Here is a 14897-nt window from a genome sequence, read left to right on the forward strand (position 1 = left end):
AAGGCACTTCCTGGTTCACACGATGATCACGTGTGATTGGTCACAGCTGATCATGTGGTAAGAAGCCTCTGTTAGAAGCTCCATACCATGATTGGAGTTGCGGTGTGTCAGACTGACACACAGCACTTCAGATCGCCGCGCTGCGCGCCCCCACGGGCGTGTGCCGGCTGTGGTATCCTGGTCACGTCATATGACGTCCGGTCAGGATATCACAACCACTTTTACGCCATCATTCTGCTATATGGTGGGCAGCAAGTGTTTAAACCAGGTATTGGTACTTTTGGCAGTGTGGGCCGGTGCCAAGTCCTGCTGGAAATGAAATCAGCATCTCCTTAAAGCTGGTCAGCAGAAGGAAGCATGAAGTGCTCTAGAATTTTCTGGTAGAGGGCTGCGCTGACTTTGGACTTGATAAAACACATAAGGGACTACATTAATTGTGGTACGATTAATATCGTTTATATAGTGGAATGCACCTCTTGTCAGTTACAATATGTGGGGTGTACTGTGAGGCCCTTAAGGGCAAGAGCAAAAATAAGGGCAAGAATAAGTGAACACTATCACAGTGCATCTTATACCGCATACACACGAGCGGACTTTTCGACCGGACTGGTCCGACATTCTATCCGACTGACTTTTGGCGGACTTCTGATGGAGTTTCCGAACAAACGGACTTGCCTACACACGATCACACCAAAGTCCGACGGATTTGTACGTGATGACGTACGACCGGACTAAAATAAGGAAGTTGATAGCCAGTAGCCAATAGCTGCCCTAGCGTTGGTTTTCGTCCGTCGGACTAGCATACAGACGAGCGGATTTTTTGATAGGAACTGGGTCCAGCAGAGTTCCGACGTAATGATTTGAAACATGTTCAAAATCTAAAGTCCGTCAGATTTTCAACCGAAAAAGGCCACTGCAGGTCCGATGAATCCTACACACGGTCGAATTGTCCGCCGGACTCGGTCCGTCGGACCGGTCCGCTTGAAAAGTCCGCCCAGGTGTATGCTGCATTACTCCACTGAAAAGGGCTTGTCGAACGCGTCCAAACATTTCAAACATTACCATTCGGGTAACATGTCATCTTTTACTTTTTATGGTTTAGAAAGGGTTAAGAATTTACCCCGTGGTGGAGATGTACACCATTGGCTTCTTGAACGTGAAGTATGGTGGATTTTTAATCTCCATACCAGTATTCCATCTGGTATGAACTTCAGATACGATGTTGATCTTTTCCTCAAATAGATGTTTATATAAAGAGTTAATTTTGTGCTTTTGTTATATTATATTTCATTTTTTACATTTTGTTTTATTTACAGATCCAATTTGTTTTTCCAATATCTTTTTACTATATTATGATGTTTTTCACTCTCACAGGGAGATACACACCTGCTGCAGTGTTTCCCGTTCATACCAATTAATTATGTCATCTAATTAGAGGGAGTGAACTAAATCTTCCTTTTAATTGTATATGCATACAGTATCTCACAAAAGTGAGTACACACCTAACATTTTTGTAAACATTTTATTCTATCTTTTCACGTGACAACACTGAAGAAATGACACTTTGCTACAATGTAAAGTAGTGAGTGTACAGCTTGTATAACAGTGTAAATTTGCTGTCGACTCAAAATAACTCAACACACAACCATTAATGTCTAAACCGCTGGCAACAAAAGTGAGTACACCCCTAAGTGAAAATGCCTAAATTGGGCCCAAATTGTCAAAATTTTGTGCGGCCACCATTACTTTCCAACACTGCCTTAACCCTCTTGGGCATGGAGTTCACCAGAGCTTCACAAGTTGCCACTGGAGTCCTCTTCCACTCCTCCATGACGAAATCACAGAGCTGGTGGATGTTAGAGACCTTGCACTCCTCCGCCTTCTGTTTAAGGATGCCCCACAGATGTTCAATAGGGTTTAGGTCTGGAGACATGCTTGGCTAGTCCATCATCTTTACCCTCAGCTTCTTTAGCAAGGCAGTGGTCGTCTTGGAGGTGTGTTTGGGGTCGTTATCATGTTGGGATACTGTCCTGTGGCCTAGTCTCTGAAGTCAGGGGATCATGTCATAGTACATGTTGGCATTCATGGTTCCCTCAATGAACTGTAGCTCCCCAGTGCAGGCAGCACTTATGCAGCCCTAGACAATGACACTCCCACCACCATGCTTGACTGTAGGCAAGACACACTTATCTTTGTACTCTTCACCTGGTTGCTGCCACACACGCTTGACACCATCTGAACCAAATAAGTTTATCTTGGTCTCATCAGACCACAGGACATGGTTCCAGTAATCCATGTCCTTAGTCTGCTTGTCTTCAGCAAACTGTTTGCAGGCTTTCTTGTGCATCATCTTTAGAAGAGGCTTCCTTCTGGGACGACAGCCATGCAGACCAATTTGATGTAATGTGTGGCGTATGGTCTAAGCACTGACAGGCTGATCCCCCACCCCTTCAACCTCTGCAGCAAAGCTGGCAGCACTCATACATCTATTTCCCAAAGACAACCTCTGAATATGAGGCTGAGCACGTGCACTCAACTTCTTTGGTCGACCATGGCAAGGCCTGCTCTGAGTGGAACCTGTCCTGTTAAACCGCTGTATGGTCTTGGCCACCGTGCTGCAGCTCAGTTTAAGAGTCTTGGTAATCTTCTTATAGCCTAGGCCATCTTTATGTAGAGCAACAATTCTTTTTTTCAGATCCTCAGAGAGTTCTTTGCCATGAGGTGCCATGTTGAACTTCCAGTGACCAGTATGAGAGAGTGAGAGTGATAACACCAAATATAACACCTGAGACCTTTTAACACTAATAAGTCACATGACACCGGGGAGGGAAAATTGCTAATTGGGCCCAATTTGGACATTTTCACTTAGGGGTGTACTTACTTTTGTTGCCAGCGGTTTAGACAATAATGGCTGTGTGTTGAGCTATTTTGAGGGGACAGCAAATTTACACTTTTATACAAGCTGTACACTCACTACGTTACATTGCAGCAAAGTGTAATTTCTTCAGTCTTGTCACATGAAAAAATATAATTAAATATTTACAAAAATTTGAGGCGTGTACTCACTTTTGTGAGATACTGTATATATATATATATATATATATATATATATATATATATATATATTTGTTGTTTTTCACTCTGTATTGTGCTTGGAACAAGGCTTCTGACCAAAGCATTAGCCTTCACTTTTCATAATGAAATAAAGAAATAAAGACTTCAGACTTAATTCCAGAATTGCTGGCTCTTCTATGTTTGTATACTGATAAAACACAGTGGACCAACACCAGCAGATGACATGGCTCCCCAAATCATCACTGACTGTGTAAACTTCGCACTGAAAACTTCGCACTGGATCTGCAACTTGGATTCTGTGCCTCTCCATTCTTCCTCCAAACTCTGAGACCTTGATTTCCAAATGAAATGCAAAATTTTCCACAGTCCGTGATGATTTGGGGAGCCATGTCATCTGCTTGTGTTGGTCCACCATGTTTTATCAAGTCCAAAGTCAGTGCAGCCCTCTACCAGAAAATTCTAGAGCACTTCATGCTTCCCTCTGCTGACCAGTTTTACGAAGATGCTGATTTTATTTTCCAGCAGGACTTAGCACTGGCCCACACTGCCAAAAGTACCAATACTGGTTTAATGATCGTGGTATCACTGTGCTTGATTGGCCAGCAAACTTGCCTGACCTAAACCTCATTGAGAATCTGTGAGGTATTGTCAAGAGGAAGATGAGAGACACCAGACCCAACAATGCAGACGAGCTGAAGGCCGCTATCAAAGCAACCTGGGTTTCCATTACACCTCATCAGTGCCACAGGCTGAACGCCTCCATGCCACGCATTAATGCAGTAATTCATGCATAAGGAACCCCAAACTGAGTATTGAGTGCATACTATACTGTACATCAGGGGTAGGCAACCTCGGCCCTCCAGCTGTTTTGAAACTACAAGTCCCATGAGACATTGCAAGACCCTGACAATCACAGGCATTACTTCTAAAGGCAGAGGCATGATGGGGATTTGTAGTTTTACCACAGCTGGAGTGCCGAGGTTGTCTACCCCTGCTGTACATGGACATCATTTTCAGTAAGCCAACATTTCTGTATTAAATGTCTTATGTAATATTCTAATTTTCTAAAAATTTGGGTTTTCACTAGCTGTAAGCCATAATCATCAAAATTAAAAGAAAGAAATGCTTGAAATTTATCTGTAGCACCCTGTAGTTTAGGCAGGGAGCTCCTCACAAATTTACTTACCAGGAGTAGTTTTCCTGGTTGATTGATAAAGATCTATTGATTTCTCCCTAAGTTTGGCCTTGCTGCACTTTTCTCTTCTACCACTAGGTGGCTGGGTACTCGGTGGTACTAGATACGAGAGGGCAACCCAAGGTCAGGTTATGGGTATATGGGGTATTTCAGCCAATGGGCAGGGGTTTTCTTGAATCCCTTGGCCTGCTGGAAACACCTATATATTTGGGTGGAGTCAGGTGATCTATGTTCTGTGCCACCTGGATGGCTGTCTGGGTGGACGTGTGTTGGATGTGCCGGGCTGCTAGGCCAGAGATTGGGCCTATCCCGGGGGGCATCTGGCTGGCAGGCTGTGTGAGGGCCTATCCAGAAGTATGAGGGCAGCGCAGGGTTGGGATTGCGGCTTGCAATCCAACCAAAAGTGACGGTTCTGCTAGGCCAGAGAACCCGTTGTGGTCGAAGGTAGAAGGGGAGCTGTCGCCACAAAGGGACCCACCACCTTTACCAGGGACCACAGTGAGTAACTGAAACAAGTACTGGAGCAGTATTCTCACTGAACAGGCACGGTGGAGAATCGGGAAACTTCAGGTGGTGATCAAGTCAGGGACCCAACCAGCGGAGGTGATGCTTGCAGAGCAGCCTTGTGTGTCAAGCCAGGGACAGAGCAGGCCAGCAGGAGTGAAGCTTGAGAAGTATCTAGAGTGCCAAGCTAGGGACCCAGCAAGGAAGCGGGGGTGACGCTTGAGGGAGATACCACCGCAGAGATTGGAGAAGCTGAAGGGATTCAGAGTCAGTGAATCAGTGGGTCTAGTGAGAGACCGGGAGCTCAGTGTTGAAGAACTACAAGAAGCAGTTGTAGTGAAGCTGAAGGAACTGTTACGTTTGTGTTAGGAACTGTTAAAGACTGTTGCCATAGGAGACAGCATTCCTGCCTGTGCAGATGTGGCGCCTTGCTGGGGCCTTTCCCTGCATGGCTGTCTTCCTATTAAAGTCTCTGAGTCTGCCAATTGAATTTACAACTACTTAAGGGTGTCCTGGCCCTAACCCTCTTTCCCCCAAAAAATACAAAAGGGACTGTCAAAAGAAATAAAACCTCTTTTACATCCAAGAAGTGTCTGGCGCCCAATGACTTTCACCATCTTTGCACCCACTATGCCTCACAACCCACTACATATTGAAGGATGTCAGCCATCTTTGGCCTTGGAGGTCCTCATTAGGCTGGAAGAGGCTAAAGACTTTGCTACATATCACACTGTCTGTAATGCATCAATACAAAATATAAGTTTCAATTTTTGAATTGAATTACTGAAATAAATGAATTTTTAGATGATATTCTAATTTTATGAGATGCACCTGTATACAGCTTATTTACTGTGAGAGAATATCCGCACCGCCGTTCGCAATCCCAGAGCTGGCGTGCGTTCCACGGACTTGGAAATGGTGTAGGCCTGTAGGGGGTAGATCCAGAAATGGTATCAGTGGCTCAAACCTCAAGGCATTTTGGCACACGCACGCGTCATCAAGAAAGCGCACAAAAGATGCAGCATGCAGGAGTTTTGTTGGAAACATTCTAAAACCACACCAAAACTGCAGGGCCTCATAAATGTCTATGGGAAAGTGCAGCTAACCCTCATAAAAGCTGCAGGTTAGCTGCGTTTTAGGCAAAAGCGCAGAGGGGCAGAGTGAAGTCGCTCTTATTCTTGAAACTGACATTTCTTCATGGGAAAGCCCTTCATGTGCAACAGACAGCGAGTCATCACAACCCTCCTGACATATCATTGTGAGGAAATAAACATGAGTAGGTGTGCTGACGTTCTCTTTTTGGAAGTGCAGTCTTTGCTTTTTCAACACCATATTTCCTGGTCTCATAACTGACATCGTATTTCATAATCTTCACAAGATCCTCATTGTATCTTTATGTACTAGGTTCGGTTCACATTGCTGCGACATGGGATACGACTTGTGAGACCCCAAGTCACATGACATGTCAAATGTAATGTTTCCCTATGAGAGCCCTCCTAACTGACACTACACAAGTCATTCCAACTTAACCACTTGCTTACTGGGCACCTAAACCCCCCTCCTGCCCAGGCCAATTTTCAGCTTATAGCGCTGTCACTCTTTGAATGACAATTGCGCGGTCATACAACACTGTACCCAAATGACATTTTTATCATTTTTTCCCACAAATAGAGCTTTCTTTTGGTGGTATTTGATCACCTCTGGGTTTTTTATTTTTTGTTAAAAAAAAATTTAAAAAGACAGAATTTAAAAAAAAAAAAATACAAAACCGTTTTATATTTTGTTAATACATTTTGCAAACAGGTAATTTTTTGCCTCCATTGATGTACACTGATGAGGCACTGACAGGCTGCATTGATTGGCACTGATAAGGAGGCACTGATGGGCACTGATAAGGCGGCACCGATGGGCACTGATGAGGTGGCACTGATAGGTGGCATCGGTGGGCACTGAGGGGTGGCACTGAAGGGCATTGATAGGTGGCACTGAAGGGCACTAATAGGTGGCACTGATAGGTAGCACTGATAGCTGGCACTGATGGGCACTGATGAGTGGCAGTGATGGGCACTGATCGGCACTGGTAGGTGACACTGATAGGCAGCACTGCTAGGTGGCACTGATGAGGCATTGAATTGGCACCACTGGTGGGCATTGATAGGTGGCACTCGTGGGCATTGATAGGTGGCACTCGTGGGCATTGATAGGTGGCACTGTTTGCTGGCACTTTTATGTACTGGTGGGCACAGATGAAGCAGCTTCGCCTCTTCCTCTTCGGGACCGATGTTCCTTCAGCAGAAGCCGGTGATCGGCTTTTCTTTCTCCTCACGCTAGCGTGAGAAAAAAAAAAAATTACCGATCTTCTGTTTACATCACGTGATCAGCTGTCATTGGCAGACAGCTGATCATGTGGTAAGGGGCTGGGATCGACCCCTTATTCCGATCTGCGAACACCCGAGTCTCATTGACTCCGTGATCACAGCACGCGCCACACGCGCCCTGCAGGGGGTGCGCAGGGAGCATGCAAAGGGGAGGACCTCTATTGACGGCCTCCCGGCAAAGTAGATCCGCGCTGTAGCCGGCATTCGGCTATAGCGCGGATCTGAAGGGGTTAAAGTGTTACTAAATCCACAACAGTAAAATCAGTCTGTATATGCAGTAAAGCATGCTTGTTACACTCATTGTGGAACCTAAGGGTTTAATCCTCTGCAATGTGTAAAAAGGCTGTTTGATTCTGTCTTCTCTGATCCTTCCCTTCTTTTACTGTCCCCAATCTATCTGCTGATAGTACAGAGCCTTGGGGGCACGCATGCTCAGTTTAGTACGTATTGCTAGAGACTTTTTATTGTTCTGGGGAGGGTGCATGTGATCAGCACAGGGCCAATCAGCACTATCCAGAGCGAGGGTCAGGGGTCATGCAGCTTCATAGGACAGTCAGAGAAGAATGAAAACTCCTCCTACTAACTTTAAGCAGACACTGATAGAAGTCACATGACTGCTATATACTGCTGATGAGAAAAGGTATTTAGCAGTTTCTATTTACTAAAATAATTGCATTTCCATGTTCTGTGTACTGTGGGAGACCATATATAGTGAATGCAGGGTCCTGGGTTTAGTAACACTTTAAGAAAAGGTTCCTGCACTACTTTGGTCTGACTTGGGTGCAATTTCAGCCCTTGTGCAGGCAAAGTCATATGATTTTGCCATCGCAGCAGTGTGAACCGAGCCTTATAGTGTCTGTATGCTGATCAGTGGGTCGGGAAATGACGGGATCTCCTAGAGGAGACCTAGGTGGCAATCAGAAACCCAGCCGAGGTATTAGAGAAGTGTCTGATAGAACAGACTAGGATGAGGAAATCTCTCCATTTCCTGTCTATTTGACAGCTGCCAGGCAGAGCAGGAAGTAAAGGGAAATCGCTACAACACACCCACCAACTAAAATGCACCTACTATATATGTATGGTGTGATGTCATTCATGGAGAATCACAATCCAATGAACCGTACAGTAGAAAGCAATGTATTATATGATAAAGAAGGGTAAACAGTCCGTTCATAATGAATAGGCTACTTTAATGCAAAAGATCACTTAAAGTGGAACTTCACATAACTTACTTAAGTGAAATTTCCACTTATTCGATATACGCCGCCCACCGTGGATTTACGTAGCTACTTTGACATTAAATACCAGATAGCTGCGATAACCCCAATATTTTTCTCAACGGTGGATGGTCCGCTTTTGGATAAAAGTGGTCTCCGCGTAAGATCACTTTTATCGGCCGCGGGAAAGGTGCTCCCCCCTCCCACCACGTCCCGGTTGTCTCTGGATCTTACCGGATCCGTCAGTAGCGGCGGAGACGATCCAATGCTTTCTCCTGATGGGCAGGAAGTCCAGTGAGGGAATGATGGCCCCCACTCGACTTTATGCCCCTGGAGGACGGGAGCAACGTCAAACTTCCGCCCAATGGCCTTAAAGGGACCTTTTTTTTTATTGAAAAAAAAAAAAAGACTTTTTTTAATTGCTTTTAAGTGTAAATATGAGATCTGAGGTCTTTTTGTTCCCAGATCTCACATTAAAGAGGTCCTGTCATGCTTTTTTTCTATTACAAGGGATGTTTACATTCCTTGTAATAGGAATAAAAGTGATCCAAAATAGTTTTTTAAAAAGACAGTGTAAAAATAAAAAATGAGAAGTAAAATAAATAAGGAAAAAAATATAAAAAATTTAAAGCACCCCGTCCCTCCATGCTCGCGCGCAGAAGTCACGTCTACATATGAAAACAGTGTTCAAACCACACATGTGAGGTGTCACTGCGATCATTACAGTGAGAGCAATCATTTTAGCCCTAGACCTCTGTAACTCAAATTGGTAACCTGTAGAAATTTTTAAACAACGCCTATGGAGATTTTTAAGTGCCAGAGTTTGTCGCCATTCCACGAGCGGGCACAATTTTGAAGCGTGACATGTTGGGTATCAATTTCCTCGGCGTAACATTATCTTTCACAATATTGAAACAAATTTGGCTAACTTTACTGTTTTCCTATTTTTTAATTCAAAAAAGTGTATTTTTCCCAAAAATTTGTGCTTGTAAGACCACTGCGCAAATACGGGGTGACATAAAGTATTGCAACGACCGCCATTTTATTCTTTAGGGTGTCTGAAAAAAATATATATAATGTTTGGGGGTTCTAAGTAATTTTCTAGCAAAAAAAAAAAAACCTGATATTAACTGCTTACTGACCAGCTGCCGCAGGTTTACTGCGGCAGGTTGGCTCCGCTGCGCAAAATCAGGTTATACTACATGGTTTTGAGGGGCTTGCATAGCAGGCGGGTGTGCGTGCCCTCCTGCGAGCTCTGTGAGTCGGATCGCGGGTCGCACTGACTCGATGTCCGCGGGGATACCCGCGATCGTCTCACAGAGAGGAAGAACGGGGAAATGCTGATGTAAACAAGCATTTCCCCATTCTGCCTAGTGACAGGACACTGATCACAGCTCCCTGTAATCGGGAGCGGTGATCAGTGTCATGTCACACATAGCCCCTCCTCCCTACAGTTAGAACACATCCCTAGGACACACTTAACCCCTGCAGCGCCCCCTCCTGCCAGTCACATTTAAACAGTAATCAATGCATTCTTAATCGCATTGATCGCTGTATAAATGTGAATGGTCCCAAAATAGCGCCAAAAGAGTCTGATCTGTCCGCCATAATGTCGCAGTCATGATAAAAATCGCTGATCGCCGCTATTACTAGTAAAAAAAAATTATCATTAAAAATGTCATAAAACTATCCCCTATTTTGTAAACGCTATAACTTTTGCGCAAACCAATCAATATACGCTTTTTACGATTTTTTTTAACCAAAAATATGTAGTAGAATACGTATCGGTCTAAACTGAGGAAAAAAATGTTTTTTTATATATTTTTGGGGGATATTTATTATAGCAAAAAGTAAAAAATATTGCGTTTTTTTCAAAATTGTCGCTCTTTTTTTGTTTATAGCGCAAAAAATAAAAACCGCAGAGGTGATCAAATACCACCAAAAGAAAGCTGGGGAAAAAAGGACGTCAAATTTGTTTGGGAGCCACGTCGCACGAACGCGCAATTGTCAGTTAAAGAGACGCAGTGTCAAATCGCAAAAAGTGCTCTGGTCAGAAAGGGGGTAAAATCTTCCGGGGTTTTAAGCGGTTAACTTGTAAACAACAAGTGTGAAAAATAGGCTTGGTCCTTAAGTGGTTAATGAAAAAGTTCAGACCTAAAGAAAAATAGTTTAATAAAAAATGATTTTGCTGGCATTTGCACAGAATGAATGCAGTTTCAAGGACTAGTAATGTGTGTATTTTTTGCGTTTCCTAAACACACACAAAATCCTGTGATTTTGTATGCCTTTAAGCTGGCTATAGATGGGTAAAATTTACAAAAGGAAAAGAAAGTTCTAAGAAAGTTTGTTCATTTTTCTAATCGTTAATGAACCAAATCGACGTTCATTTATGATCGTGGTGACAAGAAAATTCGAAGGAGTGGGATGGACAATATTTCTCGAATGAATTAATTTAAAACAGTGTAAGTGGTTTTCATTCTGTAAAGTCCATTCATTCCAAAATCGACTGCAAACAAAATCTTTCGAACGACAAATGAATGTTCTAAAAATCTTCGTATGAATTTTCCTAAGAATTTTCATTTGAAATGATATCCTTCTATGGCCAGCTTTAGGCTCCATTCACACCAATGCGTTTTTTTTATGCTTTTTGCCTTTTGTAGAAATGCAGGACATTTTTTTAACATGTGTTCCTATGGTACACATTCACATCAGTGCCTTTTTGTGCCCCTGCGTTTTTGGAAAGGGTCAGGGACTTTTTTAAAACGCAAAACAGTGCTTTTTTGCTTTTTCTTTGGTTCAATAGACTTCAATCGAGAAGCTGCAAAAAAACATAAAGTGTGTATTTACCGCGATCTTGCCACAATTCGCTTTTTTTTAAATCTGCCCAACAAATTTAGAAAAAAAAAAAAAAAAAAGCATAAAACTCAAAACTAATAAATAAAATCGTGTTAAGCCTAGGTTCACATTGGTACGATTTGTCATGCGATTTGACATGTCACATTCCAAATCAGCGGCTATTGCCGGCAAAGGCATCGTCGGAATTGGTGCAGCGCCAAAATTGCAGCACCGCACTGATTCCAAAAAGTAGTTCCTGTACTACTTTCGGCGACTTCGGGGGGCGGTTTGTATAGACATCTGGGCAGGAACCCGCACAGATGTCTGGAAAATCGCCACTGAAGTCAGACTGTATTGCCGGGTTGAAATCGTGCGAGTTCAGCTGAACTCTAACCTGCAGCAATGTGAACTTAGGCTAAAATCGCGGTAAAAAAAAAAGCGGAAAGCACTGCAGAAACGCTCAAAAGCAACATGCATAGATGTCATTCGATCCTGAGGAAGTGAAGTGTGCAAAAACCGTGTTGTACTTGCAGGTCAGTCGTTGTTTACACCACACCAACAGTTGGAAGCAGATGCGTTTTTTTTTTTTTTTTTTCGGCAAAACGTGCCATTAAAAACATTTTGAAGCTCAGAAAGGTTCATGGGCTACTTTGCTGCATTTATTGCATGTAGGGCAGCCTACTGAAATGACGGGGCTGTCCTATGCGTGACAACACACAAAAATATTCCAAATTTCCCATATGTGTGACCCCGGCATGGTGCGTCATAGTGTGACTGGGGTCCAACATACGCATTATTATGTCTCTTCTTCAATAAAAAAAGACTGCCTGTATCACCTCCACTTTATGGTCAGGCAGGCTTGGACAAATGATCAATTTCCTTTCTGATCATTTGCTCCTGATAGGAACAATCAATCTATAGGCGATAACGCATTTGAAAGATATGCCACGCATGGGAAAGTGGATTACCATTGTTAGTTGAAAGCAGAGCCGGGGCGAGGAGTGGGCAGGAGGGGCGGCTGCCCTTGGCATTGTGGTATCATATGAGGTGGGGGGGGGGTGCCACAAGAAGACTGGGGGGAGGGGATTTGTGTTGGTAGGGGGAATCTTGGGGGCAGCAGGGGTAAGTATTTTTCTAGGAGAGGAAATTTGTACGGGGTGCTAAGAGAGGTGTTTTGTGTTGGGAGGGGGGAAGAAGAATTGTTCTAAGAGGGGGGTTTGGGGGGAATTGCATACCTCCCAACTTTTTAAATGAGGGACACCTATCAGCAAAAGTATGCAGGCATAGGACACACCCCCTGCCACTCCCCCTTGAAGAAGAATTGTACAAAAAAACAAGATTGGTTACACCCACAAGTGCTTTTTTTCCCCACTACTATTCCTTTATATTGGCTTTTGGAATTTACAAATGCAGCAATTTAGGAATCAGATGAAAGGTTTAGCACCGGGAAACACTTTTTGATAGATAAAAAGTGCATTTTATATACAACTATATAGATCAGACCAAAATGAGGGACAAATGAGGAGAAATGAGGGACAGAGGGACATTGCTCCAAATCAGGGACAGTTCCTCGAAATCAGGGACAGTTCCTCGAAATCAGGGACAGTTGGGAGGTATAGGGAATTGAAGAGGGGGAAAGTAGGAAAAGTAAATCTGTTTTTTATTTTTTTTGGGGCGGGGGCATTTTAGCTGGGAGGATTTGATGGGGTAGTAAATATTGATGCTGAGAAGGGGGATTTCAGCATGAGGGCAGATTTGTACTGGGAGGAGGGGGAATTTATGTTTAGATTATGCATGCAGATAAGTGATCAGTATTTTTATGGGGGGGATTTTTGTTGACACACAATGATTATACATCTTGGGGTGGGTGGGGGGTGCAGTTTGACATGTACACCCCGGTCTCTAGATGACCTTGTCCCAGCACTAGCACAGCGCCCCCCTCCGGTGTACACAGCTATCACTCCTCCAGACACACAACAAGCGGCACGCTGACTGCTGGCCCCGCCCACACACGCCGAGATTGACAGCCGGCCCCGCCTCCTCCCCCGCAGTCCCGCCCTCTCCCCCCTGGCTCTGCAGTGATCAGTGTAGAGAGCTCAGAGATCAACAGTTGTCGGTGCGGAGATCGGTGTGTACGTGTCTGTCCTGTCCGTGTATGGGGGAGAGTCACCACTGAGCGATCAGGTAAGGTGCAATCCCTGGCTGTCATATCATGGGAGGGGAGGGGGGAACACTGTGTGTGACCATCAGATCTGTGCGGATCGGTCGGTGCTTTGCTGAGATCGGTTCCCTTGTACTGAGGACACAGCTGTCACCACACACAGGACGATCCCTCTATTATACACACATGTCTACAGCTGACCATACAATCTGATTGTACGATCTCCTTTATGGTGACCACACACACACTTCAATCGTATTCCTAAGGATCAGATTATGGGGTGACATGGTGGAAACAGAGATGTGATCAACCCCCCCCCCGTGTGTGGCATATCGATTGAATGGGTTGTCCACTACAGATCGATTATTCCTATCAGGCTACCGACGGCTCCTTCCCTCCTATCTATCCTGCCTAACCTGTATATAAAAGATCTGTATCCTTTACCTATTTTAATCTGCCTAGGTCCGGTCATATGATCACACAGCTCAGGCTTTCCTGTGTTAGTGAGTGGCTGCTGCAGGGGAGAGGAGGGAACACCAACAATGTGCTCTCTTAGGCTGGATTCACACCTGTGCATTTTTAGTGCTTTTTGCATTTTGCAGATTTGCACTACAGTCTATTTACCATGGTTTCCTATGGAACATTTTTAAGAATAGATATCATTTGAGTTTTCTTCCACTTTAAATAAACCATTGGACACTTTTGTTATATCTGTTCGGTAAATGCAAAAGTCCCTGTTGATCCCGCCAGAAACCCTGTCGGCTAATAACTTGTGCTGACTGTTATCAGTTAAAGTAGAACTTTAGGCAAAAGTTTTTTTTTCTCTTTTGGATAGAGTAAGGGAAGGTTATAACCCCTGTAAGGTTTATTTTTGCCATCTTTGTCCCATTGGAGGAGATTTTCCTTCACTTCCTGTCCCATTGCAAAACAGGAAGTGAGAGGAAATCTCTGCAAACTAAGGGAATCCCTTGGGGCCCCCAGGTCGCTAGCACTAGTGTCCTCATTGGAAGATTTCCCCTTTATTACTTTTCTGGGAACAATCCAAAACATGGGATCTACTTTTACTTTCACTTTTAATGACAATGGTAAACAACAGGACAAATAGAGAGGGTGGATCTCCTTAAAAAGGGCACAGACTGCAAAAAAAATCATAGAAGGTGTTCTAATCTCTCTCCACTTTGTCCAAAACTAAAAAAAAGTTTTGCCTTTTTGTTATACTTTAACCACTTCAGGCCCTTGAAGGATTTACCCCCTTCCTGACCAGAGCACTTTTTGCGATTCGGCACTGCGTCGCTTTAACTGACAATTGCGCGGTCGTGCGACGTTGTAACCAAACAAAATTGACGTCCTTTTTTTTCCCCGCAAATAGAGCTTTCTTTTGGTGGTATTTGATAATCTCTGCGTTTTTTTTTTTTTTTTGCACTATAAACAAAAAAAAGAGCGACAATTTTGAAAGAAATGCAACATTTTGTACTTTTTTCTATAATAAATATTCCCAGTTTAAAAAAAAAAAAAAAAAGATTTTTTTTTTT

General features: G+C 43.7%; 1 protein-coding gene across 1 annotated transcript in view; it reads left to right on the forward strand.

Moving 5' to 3' along the window:
- Positions 1–13256: 13256 nt before the first annotated feature.
- Positions 13257–14897, forward strand: part of MICALL2 (MICAL like 2) — a 150328-nt gene continuing 148687 nt past the window's right edge. The window contains exon 1 of the mRNA XM_073636751.1: positions 13257–13388. The gene's annotated coding sequence lies outside the window, so the exon portion shown is untranslated. The remainder of the gene's footprint in view (positions 13389–14897) is intronic.

This window comes from Aquarana catesbeiana, linkage group LG06 (assembly GCF_042186555.1).
Source record: "Aquarana catesbeiana isolate 2022-GZ linkage group LG06, ASM4218655v1, whole genome shotgun sequence".
In the NCBI taxonomy this organism is placed as follows: Eukaryota; Metazoa; Chordata; class Amphibia; order Anura; family Ranidae; genus Aquarana; species Aquarana catesbeiana.